This window comes from Dendrobates tinctorius, unplaced genomic scaffold (assembly GCF_039654945.1).
Source record: "Dendrobates tinctorius isolate UK_male_01 unplaced genomic scaffold, ASM3965494v1 ptg000203l, whole genome shotgun sequence".
Lineage (NCBI taxonomy): Eukaryota > Metazoa > Chordata > Amphibia > Anura > Dendrobatidae > Dendrobates > Dendrobates tinctorius.
In genome coordinates, this window is record NW_027361870.1 from 17,974,947 (window position 1) to 17,991,288 (window position 16,342).

Here is a 16,342-nt window from a genome sequence, read left to right on the forward strand (position 1 = left end):
GGGGCGAGGCGGAAGGTCACTGCAAATACGGAAAACAACAACAAATGAAAAAATAAGAATAGAAAAAATAAAAAAACAAGGTTAAAATCAAAAACATCTGGACAATGGAGGTATTAAGAAGGGCAAAGGGGAGCAGAGAACAATTATAAGGATCATTAGATGTAACAATAAGTGTTATTACAAAAAGGAGGCAAAACTAAGAGATTCATTCAAGCCCTTAGGGGCCATGGTATCCAGCGTTACTATCCACTTATTTTCAATCTGTGCAAGAAGTTTTTTATTATTACCCCCTCTGATACCCATGTGAATAGTATCGATCTCCCTAACCCTAAGTTATTTAGTGTCACAATTATGATGGAGCTTGAAATGGCAGGGGATTGTTTTTATGTCAGAGGGGTCGGCCACTGTCTTGGCCGCACCAATGTCCCGCACATGCTCCTGTACCCGCACCCTGAGCTCCCTGGAGGTAAGACCAACGTATATCTTGCAGCATCCACATGTTGCGTAATCAATTACATTAGTAGTACTACAGGATATACGCTGTTGAATGTCAAACTGTCTGGAGCCGTCCGAAGACAACATGTGGATGGAGGACTATGGGGAATGCATCATACTATATGGATGACTACAGGGAATGTATTATACTGTATGGAGAACTATAGGGAGTTCATTATACTATATGGATGAATATGGGGAATGTATTATACTGTAGGAAGGACTATGGGAAGTGCATTATACTATATGGAGAACTATGGGGAGTGCATTATACTATGTGGAGGACTATGGGGAGTGCATTATACTATATGGAGAACTATGGGGAGTGCATTATACTATATGGAGAACTATGGGGAGTGCATTATACTATGTGGAGGACTATGGGGAGTGCATTATACTATATGGAGAACTGTGGGGAGTGCATTATACTATATGGAGAACTATGGGAGTGCATTATACTATGTGGAGGACTATGGGGAGTGCATTATACTATGTGGAGGACTATGGGGAGTGCATTATACTATATGGAGAACAATGGGGAGTGCATTATACTATATGGAGAACAATGGGGAGTGCATTATACTATATGGAGAACTATGGGGAGTGCATTATACTATGTGGAGGACTATGGGGAGTGCATTATACTATATTGAGGATTATGGGGAATTCATTATACTGTATGTAGCACTATGGGGAATGCATTATACTGTATGCAAGACTATGGGGAATGCATTATACTGTCTGGAGGACTATGACTAATGTATTATACTATACGGTGCACTATGGGAAGTGTATTATGCTATACCGAGGACTATGGGAAGTGTATTATGCTGCACGGAGGAGTATGGGGTGTGCACTATACTGTATGGAGGAGTATGGGGTGTGCATTATACTGTACGGAGGATTATGGGGAATGCATTATACTCTATGGAGTAGTATGGAGGACTATAGCTAGTGTATTATACTATACCATTTACCATGGGGAGAGTATTATATGGAGGACTATGGTGCACATTATATATGGAGGACTACGTTGTGTGCATTATACAATATGGAGTACTATAGGGTTCAATATACTATGTGGAGGACTATGGGATGCAATATACTAAATGAGCAAAATGCTGCCTGTTCATCAAGTGATTGGATTGTTTATGCCGCAGCAAGAATCACTGTTCTCAGCAGCACATCTCCCGGTATAAGCTGCAGATGTGCTGCTGATAACATGATACTGTATGGGGACAGATTGATCTAATAGTGATCACTCTGTTCCCATCATTTTTCCTCAGCCGGTGTAAAGAGGTCGGGAAACAAGCATCGAATGACTTCAATATTATTGGTCACGCTCGATTAACGGCCGGATCTCAGCGCATGTAAATATAAATGAAAAGTTTGTGTGATGGTGCAATGTGAGAGCATTTGGGGCCCCATTGTAATGTTGTCCCCAGGGCCCCACTTTATCTAAACCCAAGCCTAGCTGCCATGCACTGTATATGATCTACGTTACTGTTGTGTAAGAGATGACCCCCTGGGACCTGCTGCGGGGTGCTATGTGCAGTTTGGGGAAGACCTTATACCTTTGTTTCTTATGCATAGTGTAAACAATAAACAGATCCTTTTCCCTGTGACTGTGTAACGGTCTCTGGGCCGTCCTGTGGAATAGCAGAGCTGTGCGAGCGGCTTCCATATGGCCACCTTACAATGTTTGCAGCGCTCCCACATGCTCGTATGGATGTAGGCTTCTCCCTGGGCTGCCTGCGAGCCCCCCAGTTGTCTGTTGCCTCCCATCCTTTTCTTGATAGCACAGTTGACTTGTTTCCGTGGTGATGGGAAGCGACTATTAAATTGAACAGATGGCTTCAGATTATCAGGGTCAGGCTCCACAAATCCTGTGTTTTTTGTGATAGTTGTGGTTATCTGACAGTTTGATACCAGATCCTGCCTGTAGAAAGTGTTACCAATCGCACAAGATGGGAAGATGAGGGTGATTGTTCTTGGACTACACGCACCGTCGGTATGTACCACATTCCTCACTTTACTTTGCACTTATAAATAATTGAATGCATGCACTTTGTGACTTAGAAGTAGTATGTGGGCCAATGATCGCTCATGCATACCGCCTGGCAAATGTAGCTCTGCGATCCACTGCATGCTGTGTAGTAGCAGAATAATGGGCAAAACACCGGCCACTTAGGATCCGTGCACATGGGAAGATGCCTGGACGGCAGCACATGGGGGTTATAGGGCTCCTTAGTGTCCTTATATATAGCTCTGCACACTCGGGCATCCAATGGGCCGCGCCAAGATCTGTTCTGTCGGAACCGTATACGATGTGATGAGAGAGAACCAAGCTTGTTTCTATAGTAAATCAGTGACTAATGCAGCTCTGCGTAAGCTAGATCTCCAAAAGTGCACTACTGAGCTGGAACATGGCTGCACATTTCTTTTGTTTTTTTTAGCAAGTTAGCAATTTAACCTACAGCACACATCAGTAAAAAAAAATATCGTATTTTCGCTGCGTTAAAGAACACAGCATTTTAAAGTTCCATCAAAGTAGATGGGATTCATAAAAATCTCATGACCACGATGCTTTATTTTTTTTTGTGTGTGTTTCCAATCCTCAGGATGTGAATTTCCCCTGTGGGTACGCAGAGTTTTCTGTGTGGATTTTGCCTACAGATGACTTTCATTAGAGGCGTAAAATCCGCAGGTGAAAGATGCACAGGCATCAAAAACGCGATAAAAATGGATGAAGAAAAAATGCAAGAGACCTGCAGAAAATCTGCAGCATCAAAAACTCTCCAAAAGCTCATTGTGGGAGCGTAGCTTTAGAAGTCAGCATCACGTCAGATGGATTGCTATCCAAGGAAGTCGTATGGCTAAGGCCGGGGTCACAGTGGCGTGTGCAATGCGAGAAACTCACACGAGTCTCTCGCTTCAATACCAAATGGGGTGTGTATTTCTATGCAGCCACACACTCCGGTCCCGAGTGCCGGCAGCAGTGCCTGGTATTGATGCGAGAGACTCGCGTGAGTTCTTCGCATTGCACACCGAAGTGTTACCCCGGCCTAACCCCGAAATAATTAGGATATACAGTATGTTCATTGCCAAGTAGTTTTCTAGCCTGATAGCGTCATTCTCACAGTGGAGACAGTGGGAGCCATGGCCCCAGGTCTAGCAGTCAGTAGGGTTTCCTATCTGGACCCCAGTGGTAAGGTCTGTCTCTAAGACATGTGTATAATGTGCATTTGTAAAACTATTAACTATTGATTAAAAAGTAGAACCACTAGGATTACATAAAGTTAACTGCTTAAGTTGATCCATCATAAGTTGTAGTTCATTTCTCTACAAAGCTTTACACCTAGTTCATCGTGCTCACAGTGATCTGCAGCCCACTTTTGTGGTGACTACAAGACCCACCACTTAAAGGGTTACTCCGGACAGATAAAAGTATATTCCTATCCGTAGTGCTGCTTCTGCACAGCTTCCTGGTGACAGCACCATGGAGGGAAGCGCTGACTTCACAGCTGTGAATTAGCAGCCGGCATAGATCATGGGGTCGGGCAGACCGAGCACAGGGGACGCGGTGTAAAGTATGAGTACGATAACCAAAGCCTTTAATATGCGACTGAATCGAAGAATCGTGTGTTAGAAGCCAGAAGAAGGCAACGGCCCTTGATCTGTGATGTCACATCCCAGACGGCAGGGGGCGCCCTCAACAGCCGTGTCTCCATCACAGCGAATATTTTTGAATAGCAGAAACTATGACGATGGAATTAAAGCAGCACTATTGATGTAAGACTTCTATCGATATAAATATATTTTATTGCCTGTAAGGTAGCGCTTATTGTTAGTGTTGGGGAACACTCACTTGGCTGCGATATTGATGCACACAGGAACATTTTCACTTAAAGCAGTCCAATGCAGTTTATTGTGCCATCATAAACCGCACCGTAAGCCATGTTATACTTCACAGGCTACACATAATCAATAACATTACATAGTACACGGCTTGACTACGCTGTCACTAAACACGCTGGACCTCTTTGTCCAGTTACCGTGGGTGACCGCACGCTATACACTTTATTAATGTCCATAGAATATCACAGGCACCAACAGTTATATCCCCATGTCCGGGGTTACCTCGCAGGAGCTCCGGCTCCAGATGCCGACTTTTTGTCAGTCCTCTCTTTTCCAGGGAAGCTGCCGAACTGGGGTCACCGTCCCGGATAATGTCTTGCTCACCAGGCCACCTGACAGTCCAGATCCACAGATGGACAGTAGCTCCCCCAATGCAGTGCCATCACTGACTCTGCAAGCACACAGGCCTCACGGGGTGCTATTTAGGGATCCAACCCTACTCCCCAGGTCTCCCAACACACTGGCCACCAGGTCCAGGGCCTCAGCGGGTGCAATTCAGGACGTCCGTCTCCTCCTGAGACTGCCCAACACTCACGCCTCACCAGGTCCAAGGTCGCAGCACGTGCTCCAGGGATCCGATCCTTCTAGCAGAATCTCCCAACACTGACCCTCCAGGACCTTGCACCCTGAACCACTCAGGTACACTCCCTTCATGTGACCAGACCTCAGGCACATTATATGGTACATAACCACACCCACAGGTGAGGTATGGATCACATGGTCATGACCTCACTACAGGTCCTATTCCAGAGACAGCCACACACATACAGGCTTTACATTGGGCGTTCAGACACATGCCCCTGGGTGGGTTTGTAGGTGACTGGTCCCACCCATCTCACCAAGCCACCTAGAAGCTTTCCCAATACACAGCAACAAAGCCTCAGCAGTATTATCTGCTGATCAACACACGTTAAAGCTTCCACCACAAGGCACCCACCCTTGTGTTACATATCGGCCATTTACAATCCTGCTGCTCATCATTTCCCCATCAAAATAAAGGAAACGCCTGCATGCATGTCCTGGGAAGCCCATACAGCGCCCCATAGTATATTTGAATTCAGAGAAAAGTCCCTTCTCAGCTATTTAACCCTGTAAGCCTCAAGATCTGTAAGGAAGTACTGTATATGGCGAATGCAGTTTGACATGCTCATCGTAGACGTATACCCTGCTCTGTAAAGAACACAGCAATGAAAGCTACTGCCCTCCTGTCCATAAGACGTACCTGATATTACTGCTGAGCCCAGACCCAGAGAGTGGGCAAGAGTGGTAAGGTGTCTAGAATAACAGCAGACCCCATAGGCCCCAATTCATCATTTGCTTTTTATTTTAAAGTTAATTTTCTTTTTTTTTTGTCTTGAGGTATTTGCTGACATTTATTGCACCAAATTCATCAAACTAGTGAATGAGATTCATGAGTTTGGCGTAAAGTCGTAAAGGGTTTATTTTTTTCTGTCACTTGACCATTTTTGCCACTTTTTGACCAGAAGTCGGACCTTGTTCATAATGTCACAAAAGATGCGACATTTTTTGAGGAATATGTATAAAATTGCAGTAATGGGGGCCGGAGAGAAGTTGCGTCAAATTTGACAACTTTTTGAAAAGTTCCAGTTGATGATGAATCAGGCAAAAAAACATCTGGAATTGCTAAACTTCACCCAGAAACGGAAACAAACACAATAGGAAATCACATATGAAATAAACTTAAAAATCGACATAAATGGAATAATGAATTGGGTGCAAATACAAAAAAAAAGCTCAAAACAAGACAAAAAACAGGTGCAAAGGCAATGATGAATCAGGGCCTTAGTTTACTTTCATCTTCACCCACAAGGTTATATAGGCTGCCTTTAGTATTGCAGGATGACAGCTAAGCTTTTTTGGACGATTTTTACCTCGTTTATTCCAGCAAGGCCCCAACACTCGTCTAGTTTACTTTTGAATTGAAGATTAAATGGTCACTGTTCTATTGATGTGATCTGATGTGATAATGCGATAAATGGATAATATGCAAATCCGTTTGATTAAAAATTTTGTTGGCCACAAAAAAAAAAAAAAAATCACTCCAAAGTGCTGGAAACTAGGTGTCTCATTTCTGTGGAACATGCTGTACGCTGCCTGTTGTAAAGTGTAATCCTAGCAGCAGAGATGCCGAGGTAGCTCATGGGAGGTGGGCACAGATCTTCGTCTGCTCCTCCAACTGCATACAGACATAGGAGGGGTGGACTTTCAGTTCAGGACAAGCAAGCTATTGGACTAGCAAGTGCAAAGGAAGTTCCTGCACCTATTGTCCTGGTAGAATGCTTATCAGTAGGAACTGCCCATTGAAAAGTTGCTCGTTACAGAGCATGAGAATCAGGCAGTTCCTGGGCTTATTAGACTGGTATGAAAGCCAAAAGCAGTTTTAAAGCGTCCTGGGAGATAAGAGCAGGATGTATTTGTTTGGGCATTGTGTCCTAGGAGAGCAAGCCTTTAGTTTTATAGTTGTAATACGTTAATGCCAAGCTGCGAGTGACACATTTCAACTAGGGAGTGTTAAATAATTTTTACAAGATCTAGATTTATACTTCTCTAGGTACGGCATGGTTGGAAGACAATAGGGTATGACAACATTTTTTTTTTTTTCAAACAATAATTTTTGTACATTATTTAATTTTTTAACTACATGCTTTGCTGAAAATTTGTATAAAGCCGCCCATGGGTGTAAAGCGCTCAGTAGCATCATAAAAACACAACCCCGCCCCCAGAAAACTATTGTTTTTTTTATACTTCAGATATGATTGAGGGGATAAAAATAATATAATTAAGGAGATATTTGCCGTATGTACGGGTAATTGAAAAGTGTTTGCTTTCAGCAAAAGGAGCCATTGAGAAGGGATAATGTCTCCTAACAACGATGAACAGCTTTTTAGGTTAAAAGAAAAAAAAAAGCCGTAGGTTGCAAAAAATTATCGTTTTTGACCAGGACATCACATGTTTTTAACTTTGCTATGTATGCATGGCATTATTCCACCCTGTGGGTTGTTGCAGCAAATACTGATGAGAGAAGGAGGTGAGATTTGCCGCCTACCCTCTACAGGAATATCCCTGGAACAAATGTTCTTCTGACTCACATGCAAGATAACTAATGTTAGCGGAAAAAAGTGTGAGAAGGAGTGAATGTAGGGGAATACATATGGAGCTTTAGTTTTCCTTGTCGTCCATCAAGTTTTTGAAACATGATCAATGGTGTCTGAGCTTTGACTCCTAGGATGAGGAGGGTGAAGAGGCACACTGCACATTAGCAATGGATTTCCATGGCAGCTGGTGGATCACTCCTCTCCCCACAGGGTTTATTTTTTTGTTTCCGCCCTTTTGTTTTTCTACCCTTTTTTTTTTTTTTTTTTTAGAGAAGTTGTGACCAATCCATCGAGCCTGGCATAGTGCATGCTCGCGCTGTGCCAGTCTTGCTGGAGGCGCATGTTAATGAATTCCGTGCATTTCCTCTATGGCGTGCACCTCCATGCACCACAGCAGTCAGAGAGTAGCATTTCTGGTGTACAAAATGCCAGTACATTGGATAAATTTAATGGGCACGTGTGGCCAGGCCCCAAGTAAAAAAGGATCAAAAATAGAAGTGTTAACAGTTCCTGTTTAACAATTAACTAAATGCAAAAGTGAAAAAACGAGAGAAATTAAATAAAATTTTAAGGCATGTCCACTATTAGGACAATCCCTTCTCAATCTGATTGTCTGGCGCCGATAAAATAAAAACACTTATACTTGGCTTCAGTGCCGGGGCCATTTCAGGGGTGTCGACACTCGCGTTCCCGGGACTCACGTGAGGTTGTTGTGACACGCTAATCCTGCGCCCAGTCAGCGCTTGCATCACTGTCCCCAGCTTAGGACAAATCGATCGTAGAAGTCAGAGAGCAGCCGCAGCCCTGGTTTCCTGTAAATGTTCAATATTCCGAAGCTGAGGACAGTTAAGCCGGCGCTGATTGGGTGCAGGGCTCATATGTCATAACAACGGCCCCAGAGTCCCGGGAACGCGAGTGCCAATGCTTCTGCCACGGCTCCGGCATTGGGAGGGGAGTAGAAGTGTTTTTAATTTAACAGGGCTAAACATGAGGAATGAGAAGGGGTTGTCCTAGTAGTGGACAACTTCTTTAATCCAGTAGATGAAAAACACATCTTGCTTACTTCACTTTGAAAATAAGGGCTGAGCTGATGGCACTGCAGGAAATCCTTATCAGCAACCAATGGTACCTAGCTACACCCATCTACTGTTCAGAGAAGCGAGTATAAGGGTGAGTTTCCACTATGAGCATTCCTTGCACTTTGGACGGAGCAGAAACCCCCTCATTGAACACATCTGGAATCGCCGCAGCGTATACATAGAATAGGCTATTTACCTTACCTCCGCAAGGTAAACAGACATGCTGCGGTCTAAAAAGACGCACCGCATGTCCGGAAACGCAGGGCCGCCGGATACATGTTCGCACGCATAGTGGTGACGGGATTTCATAAAATCCCCTCCACTATGTTGTAACATCTGGACTCTGCGGATTGAATGCTGCGGCTGTACGCAGCGTTCAACTCGCAGCTAATGTAATCTGGCAAGTGGAAACATACCCTTAGGCCGGGGTTACACTAACCGACGCAAAATACGGTCAGTATTTTACATGCGTAATACGGATGAATGGCCCCTAAACAGTGCTCCGTATGTCATCCGTAATCAAGGTGTGGTCGCGTATTTTGCGCATGTCAGCATCCGTATGTAATCCGTATGGCGAGATTTTCTCGCAGGCTTGCAAAATGGACATATAATGGAGCCCTATGACAGGGTTTCTAACAGAAACCAAAGAATAGATATAGACACATAGAATGCATATATATATATATATATATATATATATATATATATATATATATATGTATTCTATGTGTATATATCTATTCTTTCGTTTCTTTATTAAACCTGTCAGTGTGAGTTTACTGTATCGCGCACTGAATTGTCGGCTTTTCTAAAAGACACCGGGTGCGTATTTCTCGCAAGTCACACATCTGGTCCGTGTGTAATCCGTATTTTTTGCGCACCCATAGACTTGCATTGGCATATTACGGCCGTAGTACGCTGACAATCACAGCATGCTGCGATTGGCACGGACCGTAGAATACGGATGAGAAATATACGGCTGGTGCGAGGTACCCCATAGAGAATCATTGGTCCGTGTCTAATGCGTGCTTTTAGCGCCTCTCACTCGGCCGTATTCCTTGCCAATGTGACCCCGGCCTTAGTGTTTTTATTTTATTGACACCAAACATTCAGATCAAGAAGGGGTTGTCCTAGTAGTGGACAACTCCTTTAATATTTAGTGTGACTGCCCTTTGCCTTCAAAATAGCATAAATTCTACTAGGTACATTTGCACATGCTCAGGGTTTTGTAGATTTATAGCCAGGTATATGAATAACCAATTATACCAAATGGTTGATGATGATCATCATTTTCGTGTGTAGGTTGAAACACAGACGTTAACTGAAGCAGAATCATATGTGTAGGGGGATTTAAAATTAGATCTGAAACAGACAAATTCTGCAATAAAAGTGAGGCTGTGGAAAAATGTTTTATGTCACAGGTCATCGTGGCAAAACTGAGCACAGAGAAAAGACACAAGGTCGTTACAGTGCATCAGCAAGGTCTCTCCCAGGCAAAAATTTAGGTTTTAAGCGCTTTTGTAGAAGCATCATAAAATAGAGTGTTGAGGTGAGTAGAAACAGTTGTCAGCCAAGAAAACTTAGAGCAGCAAATGAAAGAAATCTTGCTTATTTTCTTTTGAAATTTGAAGATGTCCAGCATTGCCATTAGCTCAGAACTTACAGTAATCAGTGGGACCAAGCTACATACATCTACTGTTGAGAGAAGTCTTCCCAGAAGTGATCTTCATGGAAGAATTGCAGCCATGAAAGCCATACCCTCGACATGGAAACAATTCCAACCAGCTCAACTGTACACAAAATCATAAGTGATGAGGACCAGAAAAATGACAAAAGTGAAGCATGGTGGAGGTTCCTTGTAAGTTTGGGGCTGCATTTCAGCAAATGAAGTTGGGAATTTAGTCAGTATTAAGACTATCCTTACTGCTAAAAATACATGCTGAGGCTTATCCGTCATGCAAAACCTTCAGGGAGGATTCTGATTGTCTCAAATTTTATTCTGCAGCAGAACAACGACCCCAACCATATAGTAAATGTCATGAAGCGATAATATGACCCACACAGTGCCATGGTGTCGATATTGTATCTGCCTGGGACTACATGAATAGACAGAATGATTTTTGCTAGCCTACATACACAGATCTGTGGCTAGTTCTCCAATATGTTTGGGGCAACCTTTCTGCAGAGTTCCTTCAAAACCTGTGTGTAAGTGTACCTTGAAGAATTGATGCTTTGATTCAATTTTGAGTGCAAAGGCCGGTCATACCACATATTGAATTGACTTAGATTTCTCATTTGTTCACTTTGCATTCTGTTAATTGATCAAATCAAACTATTAACCCTTCAACTTTTTTAAGCAATTTTACTTTGTAGCAATTTTTTCTACATCAACCAAAAACTTTTGCATAGTACTGTATGTCTTATTTATGTTTTTATAATGTTTTTACATTACTTATACTAAAAAATTAGTTTGTGTGTCTTATGGGACTTGAACCAGTGATCATTTGATCACCAGTACTATATACTAAAATATCACAGGATTGCAGTATATAGTAAAAATCACAATTTCCTATGAAGCCCAGCCACCGGCAATTATGTAGCACATTTTGCATAGCTCCTCAGTTACAGCTATACATTTGCCCCCCTTCATTTTAGGAAATTGGGTCATGTGATTTCAAGTCTGACAACCTGTCTAGTACATGCAATGAGTTTGTAATTAGAATGTCAGTCTGTGAATCCCTGTAAATGACATCATCACCGGTCAGATGACATCATCACCAATCAGATCACTTCTGGTCGCTCTCAGAATCCTTCCCAGCTCCATTTTCCGTATGGCCATATCCTTTCATGCAGCTATTGTTGAAAACTTAGTTGTTCTTTTAGACCGTTATATACGGTATTTGCTGTTCAAAGCAACCAATAATACACCAGCTTTCAGTTTGTATTCTGCTCTTCAAAACATAAAAGCTGAGCTGTTTTTATTTTAGACCATTTCCTAACTCCTCTGCGTTAATTTCTACTATATATAGTCATGGTCGAAAGTGTTGGAATCCTTGAAATTGTTCCAGAAAATGAAGTATTTCTCCCAGAAGATTATTTCAATTACACATGTTTTGTTATACACATGTTTATTTCCTTTTTGTGTATTGGAACAACACAAAAATAACTGTGAAAAAAAGCCAAGTTGGACAGAATTTCACACAAAACCCCAAAAATGGTCTGGACAAAAATTGTTTGCACCCTCAACTTAACATTCTAACTTAACAGCTTTTGACAAAAAACCTCCAGAGTTGCGTCTGAAAAGCGTTGCATTGTCAGTTTACCCCTTCACCCCTTCCATCAAGGATGTTTTATTTTAAAGTTTTTCTATAAATGAATTGTTTTTAATCGGAGCCGGATCCAACTTTTCTTCCTTTTGAATGCTTCTTGAAATTTGTTTGTGTTCGTTGTCCTGCCAAAAGACCCATGACCTAGGATGCAAACTTTTCTAATACTGAGCACTACAAAATCCGTTGGTAATCTTCAGATTTCACGAAGCCTTAAAAGCAAAGCCACCAAAAGAGGAATAAAAATCCTCCAAAAATTCAAGAATTAATACAGCAAAAAAGAGGCAGCAGTGTTTACCTGCCCAGTTCTCAGAACTAATGCACTCTCAGAATGCAGCAAACCCATGTACTAAAGATGGCAGCAACAGAGGTGCAAAATACTGAGACAACCACTCACAACCTACCAACTCATGGAGGGGTGATTGCTTAGTGTCAGATTGCATAAAAGCGGCTTGTATAGGGCACTGGTCACACACGAGTAATGCAATGTGTCTCGCTTATAGCGTTTTAGTGACGCCCATACTATTAGATTAGGCGGGCTGCCCAGCACTATCTACATGCATCCCATGAGAGCAGACACCCTTGTTTACAAGGGCATAAATGCTGGGCTTGGCTGCACCCTGAAACTGAAGTGCAAAAATATATCTATATACATGAGGTATTGGTCGACATTTTGGCCAACATATGCAAGCTCGCAACCGACGTCAAGGGTCTGCACACTTGAGAGTCCTAACATTAAACTTTAAAGCAAAGCCACAAAAAGAGCAATAAAAATCCTCCAAAAAATCTCACTCTCAGGATGCAGCAAACCCATGTACTCAAGATGGCGACAACATAGGTGCAAAATACTGATGAGACAACTACCCACAACCTACCAATTCATGGAGGGGGTGATTGCTTATAGTATTAAATTGCACACAGTCAAGGCACCCAGTGCCAGAGGCAGCAAAACAACCCCGAAACATCTTTGAACCTTCACCGTATTTGACTGTAGATAATTTTACTTTATTTGAAGGCATCATTCTGTTTTCGGTAAACAGTAGATTGATGCGCTTTACCAAAAAGCACCATCTTGGTGTCATCTGTCCACAAGACGCTTTCCCAGAAGGATTTTAACTTACGGACATTATGGCAAACTGCAGTCTAGCTTTTTTTGTCTCTGTGTCAGCTGTGTGGTCCTCCTGGGCCTCTTGCTGTAGCATTTTGTTTCATACAAATATCGACGGGTAGTTTGCGCTGACGGCATAAATTTTTTTGGAACTTGATTGGGGCTGCTGCATATCCACCATCCAGACTATCCTGCGTTGCAAGCTTTCATCAGTTTCTCTCTGCCGTCCATGTCTAGGGAGATTAGCTACAGTGCCATGGATTGTAAACGTCTTGATTATGTTGTGCACTATGGACAATCAGGGTTTCTGTAGATGTTTTGTAACCTTGAGATTGTTTACATTTTTCAATAATTTTGGTTCTCAAGTCCTCAGACAGGTCTCTTTCTATTCTCTTTGCTTAGTTAGTGTGGCACACACAGACACACAATGCAAAGGTTGAGTTAACTTCTTCCCTTTTTATCTGTCTCAGGTGTGGATTTCATATTGCCACAAGTTTTGGAAACAAAGTTATTTACCCACAGTTTTGGAAAGTTGGAAACAATTTTTTCCAGCCCATTTTTGGGATATTGAATGAAATGATGTCCAATTTCCTTTTTTTTGTTGTTCCAATACTACACACAGAGGAAATAAACCTGTGTATAGCAAAACGTGTCATTGCAATAATTTTCTGAGATAAATACTTCATTCTCTGGAAAAAATGTCAAGGGTGCCAACACTTTCAGCCATGGCTGTATAAAAAAGAAGCAATTATATTAGGTGAGATAGATACACTGACTGCTGTATACATCACATAGGATACACTGACTGCTGTATACATTACTTAGAATGCACTGACTGCTGTATACATCACACAGGGCACACAGACTGCTGTGTGCACATCACATAGTGTACACAGACTGCTGTGTGCACATCACATAAGGTACACAGACTGCTGTATATACATCACATAGGATTCACTGATTGCTGTATGCATCATATAGGAGACAAATAGACTCTGCTGTATACATCCCATAAGTGTCACTGAGACTCTGCTGTATAAATGAGGATAGCACAGTCTCTGATCTATTATTGTCAGACATTATATATGAGCAAGAGCATAGTGATGAGACTCTGGTTTCATGGGGATATGTAGTCAACATTATATGAATCATAGCATAGAGAAAGAAGGAATCAAGACTACTGCACTGTATATTACTCTATAATAATAGCCTATGCGGCACTATATATAAAAATGTTAATTTTATGAAGCATGCCAGGTTTGCCATTTTTGTACATAATTTTCATTTACAGGTGTAATATACTGCATCACAGGAAGATTGCAGCGTATCACATGAGTGTTTAGAGAATTGCATGTTCACGTCCCATACTGGAACAAAAAAAATTGTAAAAATAAGAATAAAGTTATTTGAAAAAAATACCATGTAAAATGTTTTTCACCTTACAAAATCTCCAAAATGGCTAATAATAATAATAATAATAATAATAAAAAATACATATAAAATACATATTTGGTATCACTGTCTGGAAAGCGACAGCAATATAAAATGATGGTGAAAATTAAAAATGCCATTAAAAAACCTGATAATGGCAAAATCACTATGATTTTCTCTCTGCTCGTCAAAATAAATAATTAACCCCTTACCTACAATTGACGTAATATTCCGTCCATGTGACCATGGACCTAATTACCATGGACGGAATATTACGTCATCGCGATCAGCGGCGCCCACGTGGTGAGCGCCGCTGATCGCGGCCGAGTGTCAGCTAATTATCATAGCTGACACCCGGCACAATGTGTCAGGGGCGGTCACGGACCGCCCCCGACACGTTAACCCCTTGCACACCGCGATCAAACGCGATCGCGTTGTACCGGGGGTTAAAGGGAAGCATCGGCAGGGAGGGGGCTCCCTCCTTGCTTCCCTGAGCCCCCCACGGCAGCGCAATGTGCAGCGCTGCTGCGGGGGACTCCCTTCCTCCAGGCCCCCGAATCCAAGATGGCGACGGGGGCCTTCGGGGGCCTGAGGAAGCTGGCTTCCTCAGTGCCTGCAAAGCGCAGGCATGAGGAAGTCTGCAGCAGTGCCTGTGACAGATCGCTGATCTGTCACAGTGATCTGTGATGTGACAGATCAGCGATCTGTCACAGGACAGTGATGTCCCACCTGGGACAAGGTAATAAAGTAAAAAAAAAAAAAAAAAAAAGTGTTAAAAATAATTTAAAAAAAATCGCTAAATAAATTAGTTAAAAAAAAAAAAAATATTCCCCAATAAATCCATTTTTTGAAAATAAAAAAAAAACAAAACAATAAAAGTACACATATTTGGTATCGCCGCGTCCGTAATGACCTGCCCTATAAAACTGTCCCATTAGTTAACCCCTTTAGCGAACCCCTTAAAAAATAAAAATAAAAAACGAAGCAAAAAATAATGATTTATTATCATACCACCGAACAAAAAGTGTAATAACGCGCGATCAAAAAGACGCATATAAATATCCATGGTACCGCTGAAAACGTCATCTTGTCCCGCAAAAAACGAGCCACCATACAGCATCATCCGCAAAAAAATAAAAAAGTTATAGCTCGCAGAATAAAGCGATACAAAAATAATTATTTTTTATATAAAATTGTTTTCATTGCAAAAAACCGACAAAACATAAAAAAACGACCTAAATGAGGTATCGCTGTAACCGTACTGACCCGAAGAATAAAAACGCGTTATCAATTTTACCGCACGCGGAACGGTGTAAACGCACCCCCCAAAAGAAATTCATGAAAAGCTGGTTTTTGTTCATTCTGCATCCCAAAAATCGGAATAAAAAGCGATCAAAAAATGTCACGTGCCCGAAAATGGTACCAATAAAAACGACAACTCGTCCCGCAAAAAATAAGACCTCACATGACTCGGTGGGTCAAAATACGGAAAAATTATAGCTCACAATATGTGGTGATGCAAAAACTATTTTTACAATAAAAAGTGTCTTTTAGCGTGCGACAGCCGCCAAACATAAAAACCGCCATAAATAGTAAATCAAACCCCCCGTTATCACCCCCTTAGTTAGGGAAAAATAATAAAACTAAAAGAAAATGTATTTATTTCCATTTTCCCGCTAGGGTTAGGGTAGGGTTAGGGCTAGGGTTAGGGCTAGGGTTAGGGCTAGGGTTAGGGCTAGGGTTAAGGCTAGGGTTAGGGTTAGGGCTAGGGTTAGGGCTAGGGTTAGGGTTAGGGATAGGGTTAGGGCTAGGGCTCAGATTAGGGTTAGGGGTGTGTTGAGGTTAGGGTTGGAGTTATAATTGGGGGTT

The 16,342-nt window shown here is 42.0% G+C and overlaps 1 protein-coding gene across 6 annotated transcripts in view; it reads left to right on the forward strand.

The window, feature by feature from the left end:
* PAK5 (p21 (RAC1) activated kinase 5) overlaps positions 1 to 16,342 on the forward strand; it is a 276,113-nt gene that overhangs the window by 86,227 nt on the left and 173,544 nt on the right. The window contains exon 1 of one of the 6 annotated variants that reach the window (XM_073553847.1): positions 2,279 to 2,506. The exons of the other annotated variants lie outside the window; for them this stretch is intronic. The gene's annotated coding sequence lies outside the window, so the exon portion shown is untranslated. Of the gene's footprint in view, positions 1 to 2,278; positions 2,507 to 16,342 lie in introns of those variants that run through there. 6 annotated transcript variants of the gene reach the window in all.